The 13,548-nt window shown below is 42.7% G+C and overlaps 1 protein-coding gene across 5 annotated transcripts in view; it reads right to left on the bottom strand.

Annotated features, from left to right (window-relative positions):
• The window catches only part of MTUS1 (microtubule associated scaffold protein 1), a 109,294-nt gene extending 95,774 nt beyond the window's left edge, over positions 1-13,520 (bottom strand). Inside the window, exon 1 of one of the 5 annotated variants that reach the window (XM_015862199.2) lies at positions 13,381-13,520. The gene's annotated coding sequence lies outside the window, so the exon portion shown is untranslated. Of the gene's footprint in view, positions 1-13,019; positions 13,063-13,207 lie in introns of those variants that run through there. The other 4 variants (XM_085545340.1, XM_015862198.3, XM_085545342.1 and 1 more) reach the window with 4 other exon arrangements.
• Positions 13,521-13,548: the final 28 nt, after the last annotated feature.

Here is a 13,548-nt window from a genome sequence, read left to right as displayed (position 1 = left end):
TAAGAGTTGGTAAAAAATAGAAACTTTTCTTCCAAAAGAGGAAGACAAAGCCCATTACACCCCCACCACATTCTTCAGCAGATGAACAAAACGCTCCTACTGACAAACAACAAAATTTAGAGCTGACCCATGTTCCTAGAGGACATAATCTCTACCAGTGAGCTTTGTAGTACTGAAGTGCTTCCAGATGTCAAACTAGTTTGGCAAATCCAAGCCTCTTTCTGTTCTTGAAATAACTGTGCAGGAGTTACCCAGACAGCAACAGGCCTTGCACTTCATCTGACACAGAGTGCTGCAAATCTATGACATTAGTAGTGGCAGAAGACACCACCAGAACAGCCAAGAAAACACAGCAATCAGAAGGAACTAAAGTAATAACCCACTGAGGAAGAGGACACCCAGTTGGAGAAAGATCCCAGCAACACACACCACAGGCATTCTGCATTCATATTTTGAGTATGCTACATCCCATGGCTGCTTAGCTAAGGCACACAGCGGAGCAGGACGTGGTGTGTGTAAGACCTTGCAACCAACAAGCACACCACTCCAAAATAAAACCACCACTGCCCAAATCTGGCATGGCCAGGCCCCTCCTGCTTTGCTGCAGCCAGCTGGCACCACCTCGCATTACCTGGCCCTCCAAGGTTATGGCTCCAAGACCTCCTCACTGCCCAGTCATGGCATTAAGGGTTTCCTTGAAAAGTCAGTGCTGCTCTGCATCCACTCAGCACTGAGTGGTGTACAGGTGTTTCTCATTTTATCCTCTGCTTACAAGAATCTCCCCTCATGAGGATTATATGCTTTCAATCCATTTGACTACAGCTTGAACACCTTCAAGCAGAAATGGAATCTCTGACCACTGTGCTTCCTGAGGTTTTCCAGAGAAGGTATTTAGCATCTTATTTCTTGCCAAAACACAGGTAAACTCTGACTTTCTAGCCCAGAGTGCTCTCTCCTCTGAATAACTACCAAATGACATGAAGGAAGATGCCAGTGACAAAGGCACATCTGTCTTCCCTTCACTGGATGAGCAATGAAACAGATAGTTGATTTTTATTTCACTTATAATCAAATCCCAAATACATTCAGCCATCATAACACTGCCTACAAACATTAACATGAATAATAAAAATTACTTCATGCTAGTTTTAAAAGACATAACTCTAGTGCTGCTCACATATGGATGCTTTCTGGCACTGTGCACATCCACTTAGACACCACCTCTTTAGGCTACATAGGTCACAACATAATGACATGATGTGTTAATTCTGTGCTTGTCATCTACAATATTTTTCTTTTCTTTAGGATATGCATACATGAGTTTAAACAATTAACTGTAACAGTGGCCCAGAATATTCCACTTCCATGCTTGAAGTACAATTTAATCAGAATTGAACAAAATATTGTCTGGGAAGTTACAACTAAGTTAGCTATTTCTAGCTTAGAAGTATCTAATTTGTGATTATTTTCACTTAAAAGTTCTTTAGGTATCAGGTTTCACATCCACATTTGCAGAAAAATCCACGTGTGTGTTTAACTTGAACATGAGAACTGTAAAACAAAGCAGGGTGAGGACAGACAATTCTCTCTGCCCAGCCAGCCTTATCTCAGCACGCCTTGCACACTGCATCATTCCCTCAAGTACAGGGAGCATCCCATCACCAACGTGGTGTGGCTGCGACCAGACCACTAATAGAAAATACTTGGGATGCTTGGCAGGAACTGTGGGTTTGCATCATCTGTCACTACAGCCAGGAAAAGCTCCCCAGAGATGGATGTTTTCAGCACAGCTCTCGGTACACATGAGGTCAGAATGGAACCAGATCAGAGATGCGGTCCTGGGGTCAGAGCCCTTGCTTCCCCCCCCAGCAACATGCAACAGAGTCCCCTGGGTTAAGGTAGAGAACATCAGAAATACGAGGAGCTTGAGTGCAATTGCTTTTAGCTTTCCTCATCAACTTTTCCATTTCAAGTCATAAATTCCAAGATTCCCAAATTAGATTTGAACTTTGTTTTTATTAAATCACTGTTCAAGCCTGGCATTCCAATCCAAAGAGAGCCAAAAACAAAGGTACCCCAAGTTAACACGTTACCTAGTTCTCAAAGAGTTTTAGATTCCTACGTACAGATTGGTGCTTCTCACCATTATTTTTCACTAGCTTATTTTACTGGACTTAGACTTACAGATGGCTGCTCCTATGCAACCTAAAGAGTTCTCTAAAACATTCAGATGCCATCTGTAAAAATTCCTTTTCCCTCAACTAAATAGAAAATGTCAAGTCAATCATCCCCTTTTAGAACGCCCTTGTTTGAGACCAACCTTAAATTACAGCCTTTGAACTTACTGGATCACTGCACTATTGAGCAATTTTTATTTTTTTTGGCTGCACTGGGAATGGTAAGAGTCCCAGGGTTAGGCACATGCTGTTCTACTTCAGTGGCAAGAAGCCAAACCCCTTTAAATATTTTAAACATTAACCCCACAGTAACATTTATTAAAAAATAAAGAAATAAAAATGCAGCCATGATTCCAGAAAGATTAAAGTCATTCCACAGCCAGCAATGTGAATACAAAGGCCATTTTGCCACTCTCTGAAAATGCCATCTGGAAGAACTGACAAGTATGGAAAAGTTATCAGAGTATTCATTATAGTTGCACTGACAGACTAATTTTCGCCACAGACATGGACACAAGCACATTATGTGATGCTTTCCCTTTCCAGCTCTCTATATTAATCTCCTGCACTTAAAAATGCTACTGTTTGGCACTGGGAAAGCCAAAGGGTTTTGAAGAATTTCACATACATCTTCCCTTTTGCTTACCCTACATCAAAAAGCAGTTAACAAACAGCAGTCACCAGTATTCTACTCCAGACAATGAAGTAAAGCAAACATCAGACATGTCCCCTTGAAAAAATAATAATAATAGAACAACGTGAGGACTTAAAAACACACACAAAAAGCAAACAAAAACAAGGCTGAACTCTTATCTAAATTTAAGAAACAAATGCCAGATGGCTCAAAGCTGAACAAACAAGCACAAGGCTGCTACCTATGCTTTGTAGCAGGTTCTACAGTTATCCCGTTATTCAGTGTTATTTTGTATGGATGGTTTTGCCTCAAACAAAACAAGAACAAAAAAAGTCCCCACCAAAATATTTTTCAGCGTCTCTGAAATGCAGAGCTAAATAAGAAACGTGATGTCCAGGAATGTTAAGTAGAGAGAAGAAGCCAGCAAGTTCCCTGCACAAGTGCTTTGTAACACCCCACCTCTTCTGCTCTCTTAAGAGCACGACACTGAGAAACCTGCAGTTTATTTTCTGCTATCTGACTGCCTTTACATTTAAAGCAGCACAAAATCAGTTTTATGTGAATCAAGCACAAAATGAGCTTTATATAAATCAACCAATAAGCAAATTAAAACAGCTAACAAGAACAGACTGCAATAGATTTATTTATTTTTTCCCTCTTACAGACCGTTTTTTTCCCTACTTTTTCCTACAAGAACAAAGTCCCAGGCCTCCCCTCTGCAGTGTGCTGGCACTCCTTGTGCTGTTTATAAAAAAAGTAAGCAGTTTGTAATTGTAGCTTTATTCTGACATGAATCTGATATAAACAACACTAAATATAACTTATGTGGATACTATGGAATGACCTCTACACGACCGGACTTGTTTTATCAATGACATTCATCCCATTATAAATTATAGTACCAGAAAATCAATCCTAGAGTCCATCATAGATCCCACACTGCTTTCAGTAAGGAAGCACCTGAAACAGGCAAAAGGCTGTAACTGAATGACATGGTAGAAAACAGAGCCCTCCCACTCACTGATCACTGATAGCAACTCTTTAGGGGATGGGAAAAAAAAAAAAAAAAAAAAAAAGCCAAACAAAAAGGCAGCCCAGGCTCACTATATTTAGAAGACAACTTACCTAGAGTGCACCCCACATCAGAATAACCACTGAAGCTGTGCCACATGCCAAGCCACACAGAGCAAATGTCACACATTCTGCTAGAAGGGCCACTGTGCCTGGTGCAGCTCCTTACCCTCACTCCTCTCAAACAGCTCTGGGGCTGTTCGTCACATCTGTCACGGCTACAGCTCGCTATACTATAAGGATCACACGCTGGCACAAAGTTCAGTGACCCACAGAACATGGCATTTCAGCTGGCATAGAGAGACAGAAAGAGTACACTGATTACTATGAGTCCAGGACAGACAGTGAAAGCCATACATGTAGCATAGCACAGACAGCCCAAGTAAGGTGGCAACTTCACTGCCTGGCAGCAGGAACAGCCAGCCAACAGGCTGTAAGGTGAGTAGGGAAACCACTGTTTCAACATAAAAAAAAGAAAGAAAAGTGGGGTAAGAGAGAAAGGCTGTGCAGTACTAAAGTAATAGCTAAGGCTTCAATTCCCTTTTTGGTGGGGCAGCTTTTAGCAAGACTTCAGAAGGCCTAATGACATAGTATCCTATTTAGGAAACCAAAGACAGCTGCTATTCAACCATCACCTTGCAATTAAGTTATTAAATGAGCAACCAGTTCAAGGCAGATTTCCTAACATCTTATGTATTGAGATGCAGCACTATTTAGAGTAGAGAAGCATGAACAAATACTGGCTATGCCTGGTACAACTATTAGGAAACATATGAGAAGCATGTGACACAAACAGATTTTCTTTAAAGGGCATTACAATAAATCCACGGCACACAAATGCAAGCAAGATCAGGGCAAGGAAAGGCAGGTAATACTGCATCCTGACCCAGTATAGAAACAGCTCAGATGTCTTGGTCTGTGTGCAATAAATTAGAAGCAAACTTTCACCACATGCAATAGACATTATTAAGTGCATGACAAACAGCCTTTATAATCTACTGAGAAAGCTATCAAGCTTATGAAGTTTATTCCACTTGGTGCTAGAGCATGGACAAAGAAGCCTCGTGTACTGCACAACTCCAAATGAGTACCAAGAAAAGCTATTCATTACAAGAGTCTGTACAACAGCAGGGACATTATTCTCCAGCTACAGACCCAAGCACCTTAATAGAGGTGAGCCTTCTAACAGCTTGGCAAGCTCTGCCTTCCTTCCAGGCAGATACTGACGGTGCAACCCCTTAAAGGCACCCGCTGCCTTAGGCCACCAACTCATGCAGATGGCAGAGCCAGCCATTATTATCTCCTGGTATCAAGCCTCTGGCTGATTAAAATATTTTAGCAGGAGACAACACCCAGACAGTTTGGTTTCATAATATTCAGCCGTAACAGTTCCTGAACAGATCCTAGGAACAATGTAAGAGCAAAACAAGGCACAAAAAATACAGGTGCACTACAGGGTGGATCTGCAACTTTGGGACACCTTTATACCAGGAATGAAAAAGAATAAGGTCACAACCAGACCAAAATACATGAAAGAAATTGCCTTAATTTAGAGAAAGCTTGTGAAGGAAGGATTCCAGCAATCCACCTGTACATACAAACTCAACAAAGAACTGACCACCTGCAAGTAAGCATCAAATAGAAAGGTACTTCCTGCACTCAAGTGCATGGTGAGTATTTTATTACGTGAAGGCAGAGTATTGCTCAAAAAGACAATGTTGTGTTAACATATGCTGCTCTGTGAACTATAAAAATCACATCAGCAGCTTATTTTCCAGTACTTTCACGCTGCTCATTTTAACTGCTGGATAATCCAAGAAACATGACAAAAAATGAGATTTTACAGGCAATTAATATGCTCCATGCTGCTTGAAAGTCAGAGGAATACAGTGTCCTAAGTCTGGATTATCACTAAATGAGGACTATATAAAAAATAAAAATAAATAATAAAGATTCCTTAGTGGAAGTTTGCAACAGGCTTCAGCTCCCACAAACTTACTCATATCCAAAGAACAACTGAGAAGGTGCATATACCACACTGCCTAGTTTCAAACGTTGAAATCATACCTGGAACAGCGAGTTGTCCAGAGGTTACAGTAGAAATACTAAGCTCCTCCTACAGAAGTCTCTTACGTATCTGCAATGCAACATAGCTATCAGGTCAGCACTAAGGATGGACAAAGATGCTCTGCAGAGACCAAACTGGCACATGAGCCACGCAATTAGGCAGCACTGCAACAGTGGAGCATTATAATCAATAGGCTTCCCAGATTAGATAACAGTTTATTATTACTACTCCTGCATAATCGAGTAATAGTTTCAATAGACTGCTAATAGAAGAAAAGCAGTATGCAGTGCATAAACCACAGGAGAGTGCTGCGACAGACAGAGCCCGCTCACAGTGCCAAGAACCGCTAAGCCAGTACAGCCAGAAGTGGCTGCATCACGTGGCTGTAAGCAGTGATAGCAAGGGTGAGGTTTATGCTGCCATGCTCAGTCAAAACAGACTTTGAGGAGACAGCATCAGTGGGGAACTCTTCCCATACTCAGCCAGGGGTATGGAAGAATCCACAGGACACCAAGAGCTTCAGCTGAAAGTTAGAAATATTGATGTACATACACTGACCTGAATGGCTGCTCTAAGCACAACAACTACACAAGGGCTGGATGACTGCTATTCAAAAGATAGAAAGGAGCAGGCAAAGAAATGTTCACTTTTCCTTCTCCGCAAAGAAGTAACTGGGAAGGAGAAAAAATATATATAACCAAAAAAGAGCCACATAGTAATGATTTAACACCTACACATTTCCAAAACTGGAAGCTGCTAAGTCCCTCAAAAGGAATCACAAAGTCCCATTCAGGGATGGGTGAAGCACCACCGATCTACTTACAACAAGGACAACAGAACAGGAACACATGTAGCAAACCTCACTCAGCCTCACAGCAAGAAATAAATACTTCACTAGAGACAACAGGGGAGTCTTTGTCTTTGCCAGAACACTGAACAGTCACCTCGTCTCCACAAAACTTTTTAAAGAAAACGTTTAGGTTACGGTGCAAAATAACAGCATGCAAGCACAATTAGAGCATTAATTTCTTTGACTGGCTTGCCAAGCTCAGTCCATTGCTGAGCCTAAATAGTAATTCCTTTAAGGAAGCAGTAAGGTCATACATGAGTTTGCTTTACTAAGCAAACTTACCGTGAAGTGGAAATTCTAATATTGCATAAGCAATGCTGCAACAACTAGTTGTTCACAAAAAAAAACCCCTCTCAACCTAATAGGCTCCAGTTTTATCTCAGCTTTAGCAACTTTAATTGCCAGCTGCTCCACCAACACAAAACAGCTCTCAAACATCTGGGCTGACAAATCAAGAAAGAACCGTGTGGTTTTTAATTACATTTAATTACTCCCATTTCTGGAAGAAAATTAAACAGATTTAATTGATAGAAGATGACTTCTTAGGAGATGTATTCTGAGAAGGATGACTTTTAAGCTAAACACAAACAGCAGCATTCAGGTATGAGCAGAATAAGTGCAAATCGGCAGAAAATTTGCCAAGCATTAAATAAAACCTAGTAATGAAGATGCCAGGAGAGCTCATGCTTTGTGACAGGTCCACCTCTATCAGAAGAAGGGTTTCATCTCTAAGTGACACTGTACTGCAGCTGACATGATATTCCCCAACAGCACTACCTATGGCAGAAATAGGTGTCAAGCTTTTTAAACCAAGCTTCAACTTATTCTCTTTTTTCTTTCCCTAAAAGAACGTCGCTGAAATTCAACAACACAACATCTACCTGATATTAAGAAGGTTTTATGACTATTCATAATTTAAATGCTCATTTAGTGTTTTAATAGCAATATAAACAATCCTAACATTGGAATTTGTATTACGTATCCATTTGGTGTGTGCATCTCCCAGAAGGAATGCATACCTTGGTTACTTCCACATGTTTATAGTTCATGGCTTTGTCATAAGCTGTCTTTTATCAAGCCATTTAAAGGCCAAACTAGACACAAGAAACCACAATGAGGAATACTGTGGCTACAAAGAAATAACACTAAACAATACAGAATTATAGATCTCAAAAGTAACAAACAGATAACATCTAACTGAAAAGCACGTTCAGCTTTTACAAATTCCAATCAAGCAATTCCTTGTACTTCCCTGAAACTGGACACCCAGCTTACACGTACTAACACGCTGTGTGTGTGCACAGCTATTGCTCCACAGACTGGAACCCTTACTGAATACACCTAACAAGTGTTAGGCAAGAAGTTCTATACAAGCTTGCGTAGTAAGAAGCCAAGTTCACAGAATTTATACGCGCCACTTTCCTGCAGAATAATCATTCATCCAACAGTTTGTACTTAGAACCATGAAGCAGTTTTCCCAGTTTCTCACTATTTACCCACAGAGCAGCGACTACCAAGTTTCCTGTTCATCTCTCCCAGAGGACTAGGAGACCTCCATAAGCTAAAAGCAATTTGAAGGACACTGGACAGATCTCAGCTTCAACTGGATAAGGGGACAGGCCAGTCACAGGAAAGACAGCTATGCTCAGAGGGAGTGTCTAAGGATTCTGATGGCAGGAGCTCACATTCAAAGAGCAGCCCAACACCTACGCTACAGCCCTCTCGCAATTCTGAAGCATGCTAAAGAATGTCCCTGCACAGTGACAGGATGCACAACCGTCAAGACCAGGGGCACCAACAGCTCTGCTTTAGGCCAATTTCCTTGACACCCTCCTTGTGCTGAAAGAGAGCAGCACCACCAAAACCTGGAAAAACTTACCTTTGGATTTCTTCAAACGGGAGCAGCACTTGACTCATTAGGAGCATATGGGTAAAACTCCAAGTAAAATAGAATAGATACATCATGTTTACTTTGATAAGAGGCACACAAACCATAGCTGATGGGCACATTCACAGCCCTTCCCCTTGCAATTCAATGCTAGGAATAAGACCAATAAGCACGTTCCTCCAGAGGCCTCTGCTACTCAAACAGGAGATGAACTGAGGTGAAACCACACCAAATACACTCATTCAAAAGTATCACCAAAGATATTCAGGACCCTAATGACTAACAGCATTTTTCTCCCAGTCATGTAGGTTTGGCATTGCAGCTGACCCCATAAAGGGAATAAAAAATAAATAAAAAAAAAAGAACCATTTCAACAGACGCTCCATCAAGAACTCAAAGATGCCATCAAACAAAGACATCAAGCCCAAGACAAGATATGGGCCCCATATATTGCCAGATCAGTTGAAAATAAACAATTACTTTAAAAGTAACTGCACTTCCTTCTTCCATAGCTCTGGTTTTTAAAAGAGGTCTCCACCTTCTTCACTGATGCGAGCAAGTGACACTAGAAGCTTGGTCTTTTTGTTTCTTCCTGTTAGAGGCAGTATAGAAAGCTACAATAAAAGGTATTACAGTTATTAGCAATTATCAGCCATTAGAATGAAGCGATAAACCACACACTCTCCAGTGGTTCCACCTTACTGCATTACCTTCGCTGCGCAATTTATGGCCGCTGTTGGTCAATGCAGAAAGGCAAAGGCCACATGTGCATTTAGCAGGACCCGCAGCACAAGTCAGCTCACCAGAACCCACTGTGTGTTCTGACCATACAGTTGCTAGTGCTCTGAGTGCACTGGTTTCATTTCCCTGCAGAACTCCTAAGTACTCCCCACTACACACACATGGTTATGCGTATCTGCATCGATTACACACAAAATTAAGCTAGCATTCACTTTTATTAAGGTATTTAATAACACGGAAAAAACAGTGGTGAAACCTCTGTAAACATCTGAAGACTGCTGAAAGCACACTGGCAATTTGGTATTTAGATTACAGTAACCTGGAGAAGATTATATAAATTTTATGATTGAAAAGAAAGTCTAACAAAATGGCAGAGCCAGGGGAATCCAACTAAAGAGAAATGAAATCAGAGACTGGAGATCTAACAGAAGTGGACAGTGCACAGCCAGACTGGCAGCAGCATGAGTTATTCCTGATCATAGAATTACCCAGGTTGGAAAAGACCTTGAAGATCATCAAGTCCAACCGCAGCCTAACCAGTACCCTAACTCTAACAACACTACACTAAATCATATCCCTGAGTACCGCATCCAAATGGCTCTTAAACACAACCAGGGATGGTGATTCAACCACCTCCCTGGGGAGCCTATTCCAGTACCTAACTACCCTTTCTGTAAAGAAGTTCTTCCTAACATCCAACCTAAACTTGCCCTGGCGCAACTTGAGGCCATGATGCAACAACTAAATACTAACAGAAGCAGTTTAAGGGAAGCAACTTACATAGAGAAGTGCTAGAATAATTAGGGATTAGAGCAATTAATCCAAGGGAAGGGAAAGTTAATGGAGTAAAACATGAGTTCACACAGTTTGGTGGAAAGCTGCATTCTGAAATAATTTTTTGATACTAAGAAAAAAACAGTTTTAATACTATTTTGTTATTTGGAGGTCAGAAAACTATCAAATAGCATTGACTTTTTTTTCCCCAGAAAATATAAATCTGCATAGCCAATATATTTTGCAGAATAATCTCAGTGACAACAGGGGAAATAAGTGGGCAGTAAACAACTTAAATTTTCCCATGCCCTTATCAGAACAACTGCTGAGTCTAAAAACATCCTCACATATGAGATAGAAAAGGACGAAACTCCACACACAGTGCAAGCACTCCCCCTAAAAAAGCCAGGCTGTTCTCATAAAAAGTGAGAATGTTTAAAAGAAGCTGCACAACAGCCAGCTACGCTTTGTAAACACTGAAGAAGCTCTGACTCTTGTTTCTCCTTTCACAGGAGAAAGCAAAATAAAGAGCATTAACCTCACCCTGCTCCAGCCCCACTCCTGCACAGCCTGAGCAGCCCAGAAACTTGCCAGGCAGCCCCCAAAAGCCATGGGACACAGACAGCTTTAGAAGCACTTGATTTTCCTGATTTAATGTTATATGAGGTAATGTTACAATAATGAATTAAGAGAAGAAAATGAGCCAAAGAGAAATACGGCCTTCTGGGTAGGCAATCACTTCAGCATTTTCTGCCTGGTCAATATCTAACGTGGTACTTTCACTCACAGGGCGCTCAACATCCAACTACAAGATGCCTCCACTGCATGTGCACTACTGGCACACTTTAACGTCTTATATGAAAGCTAAACATATGACATCTTATGCATATATTTTATACATACATAAAATCATGTAAATTAACCCTCATCATCAGGACAGCTAAACTGCATCCCACAGTTTCTGTTACGAGTAGCACTATTTTGCTGGTTACTCAGCATGTCAGATCTCAGCTCAGCGCTAAGATCTGAAACATACAAAAAATATCATATTTGACATTTTCCATCATAATCCAGCAATGTGCAAGAATCTTTGCTTTCCAAAGAAAAAAACAAAAACAACAAAAAAGACACCAACAAAAACCCGCTTCTTCCATACTTGATTGCAGATGGAAGTTTGAAGCCACAAAACCCAAGAGTTAGAAATAAGAGCCCAAAATATATTTAGTGTGTCATTACTTTGTTCATTTCTCACTTCGCCAAGGCATTTATATCACATTACCACAGTTAGTCTTACAGCCAAATCAGCCCCTCAGAAGTGACTATGCAAAAAGAACAACCAACAGGATGGGGAACCAAGTTACACATTCAAAATAAAAAGTTTTCACCTAATCTGCTTGGAAAGACACTATGAAAAACCAATCTTAAGCTGACCTTTAGGAAAAGTTTGACATTGGGTTGAATATCTTAAAACTATGGAGTCATTATATACAGAATCACATTCTTCACTATGAGAGTGGTTAGGCCCTGGAACAGGCTGCCCAGGGAGGTTGTGGATGCCCCGTCCTTGGAGGTGTTCAAGACCAGGTTGGACGGGGCCCTGGGCAACCTGACCTAGTAAAGGTGTATGTTTGGTGGCCCTGCCAGGCAGGGGGGTTGGAACTACATGATCCTTGAGGTCCCTTCCAACCCGGGTCATTCTGTGATTTACACTGTGTGGAAAATGATGCTGAACAGAGTTTTAGCATCAAAACCATCTGATTGTTTCTCCTTTGGCCACAGCTACGAGGCATCCTGATCTCACACAGGAATCACAACTCAAGACTAAGTGAATTTTAAATACAGCCTTGTTACCACGCAACACAATTAACCTCTATGAAAACAGAGCTCAATAGCAAACTACTGCTCACCCACAGTAATTAGCACAGAGAACTAATTGCCGGTATCAGCTCACGTGGGGCAGCCACTGCAATGCATCACTGTAGCTCCATAGAAGTACTATGTATGTCAATGGGAACACGGGCAATTTTCAGTGCCTGTTTCACTTACTGATCCAAACTGCATCCATATTGGTTGCCACTGCCCACCCCAAAAACATCAGTGACACAAATCCAGCAGGTTGCAAAAGTAAGTTACATACTATGAAAAGCTTACTCCCCCAAAGAGAGTGCCACGTGTTCCTTCAGAAAAATAAATAAATAGTTAATTATTAAACACCAACATCTGTTTGTAACCTCTGTATCACCCGATTTGTTAGGTGAGGTGCACTATTAAGGAGATTTCATGTTATGGCTAGTTTTAAACTATCATCAACTTTTTTTTCAACTAATTATTTGCTTTACCTGCCACAGCACGAGTGGATCTTTCAGACCAATCCCACACACAGGGGTTAGCACAGCTGTACAGCCCCTCACACCTCACCTTGTGAAAATAAATAAAGCAAATCGCCCCAGCACAACCCTCACCCTGGTGTCAGATACCAGGGCTGTGCCTGCAGCAAGGACACGCGTAACCCCAGTGAGAAGGAGATGCTCAGTTTTCTACTTCGCTCCGGAACATGAAATAAACGGGGAGGAAAGAAGTGTTGGCGTTGGTTTTGGGGTTCTAATTGGTTTCTTCCCTCCCGCTCCCCTCCTATAAATATTAGCAATGCTGCATCGGAACAACGGTATCAGGTATAAGCCCAGCGTCCTTCCCAGGAGCTCTGCTCTCCTCTGGCAGCACAGACGGGCACGGAGCAGCAGCTCACACCCTGTCGCCCTCTCTCAGCCGCCGGACCCCGCAGCGCCCAGCCGGCAGTGCTTCCTCTCCGGACCCACCTGCGCCGCCGCCAGGCTCCGCACCACGCACTGCGGCCGCTCGAGAACGCGGAGGCGGAGAGCGGGCTGCCGCTGCGCTCCAACCCGGCCCCGCGCCCGCAGCCCGGCCAGACTCGCCCCCTCACCGCACACGTACCGCAGGGCTCCCGTTAACCGAAAATAATGATCGTAAAAAAACTTTTAAAGACCTGAAATACTCGCGCCGGCTCTCAGATACCAGCTCCTCCGCTCGGCTCGCGTGCTCCCTCAGAAGAGAAGCCCGACTCCAAGTAACGCGGCGCCCTCCCACCTCACAGCGCACCCCGCAGCCGCACGGGCCCTCCCGGGCCGCACCTGACGCCCCCCGCTCCGCTCCGCTCACCTGGCGCCGGGCCGCGGGGTCGGGCCGCCCCTGGGCGGTGCTTCTGTCGGCGGGGGCGCGGAGGGGGCTAAACGGCGCTGTGCCGCCCTGATGGCGGCGAGAAGCGCAGGTAGAGAGTGGGCGAAGTGGGTCAGCCACTAAAAACACTGTCCGGAGAGCAGGGAAGGA

This window comes from Coturnix japonica, chromosome 4, assembly GCF_054131305.1.
Source record: "Coturnix japonica strain WE chromosome 4, WE-NBRP24, whole genome shotgun sequence".
In the NCBI taxonomy this organism is placed as follows: Eukaryota; Metazoa; Chordata; class Aves; order Galliformes; family Phasianidae; genus Coturnix; species Coturnix japonica.
The sequence above is the reverse complement of the archived record's forward strand: the minus strand, read 5'-3'. Positions and strand labels throughout refer to the sequence as shown.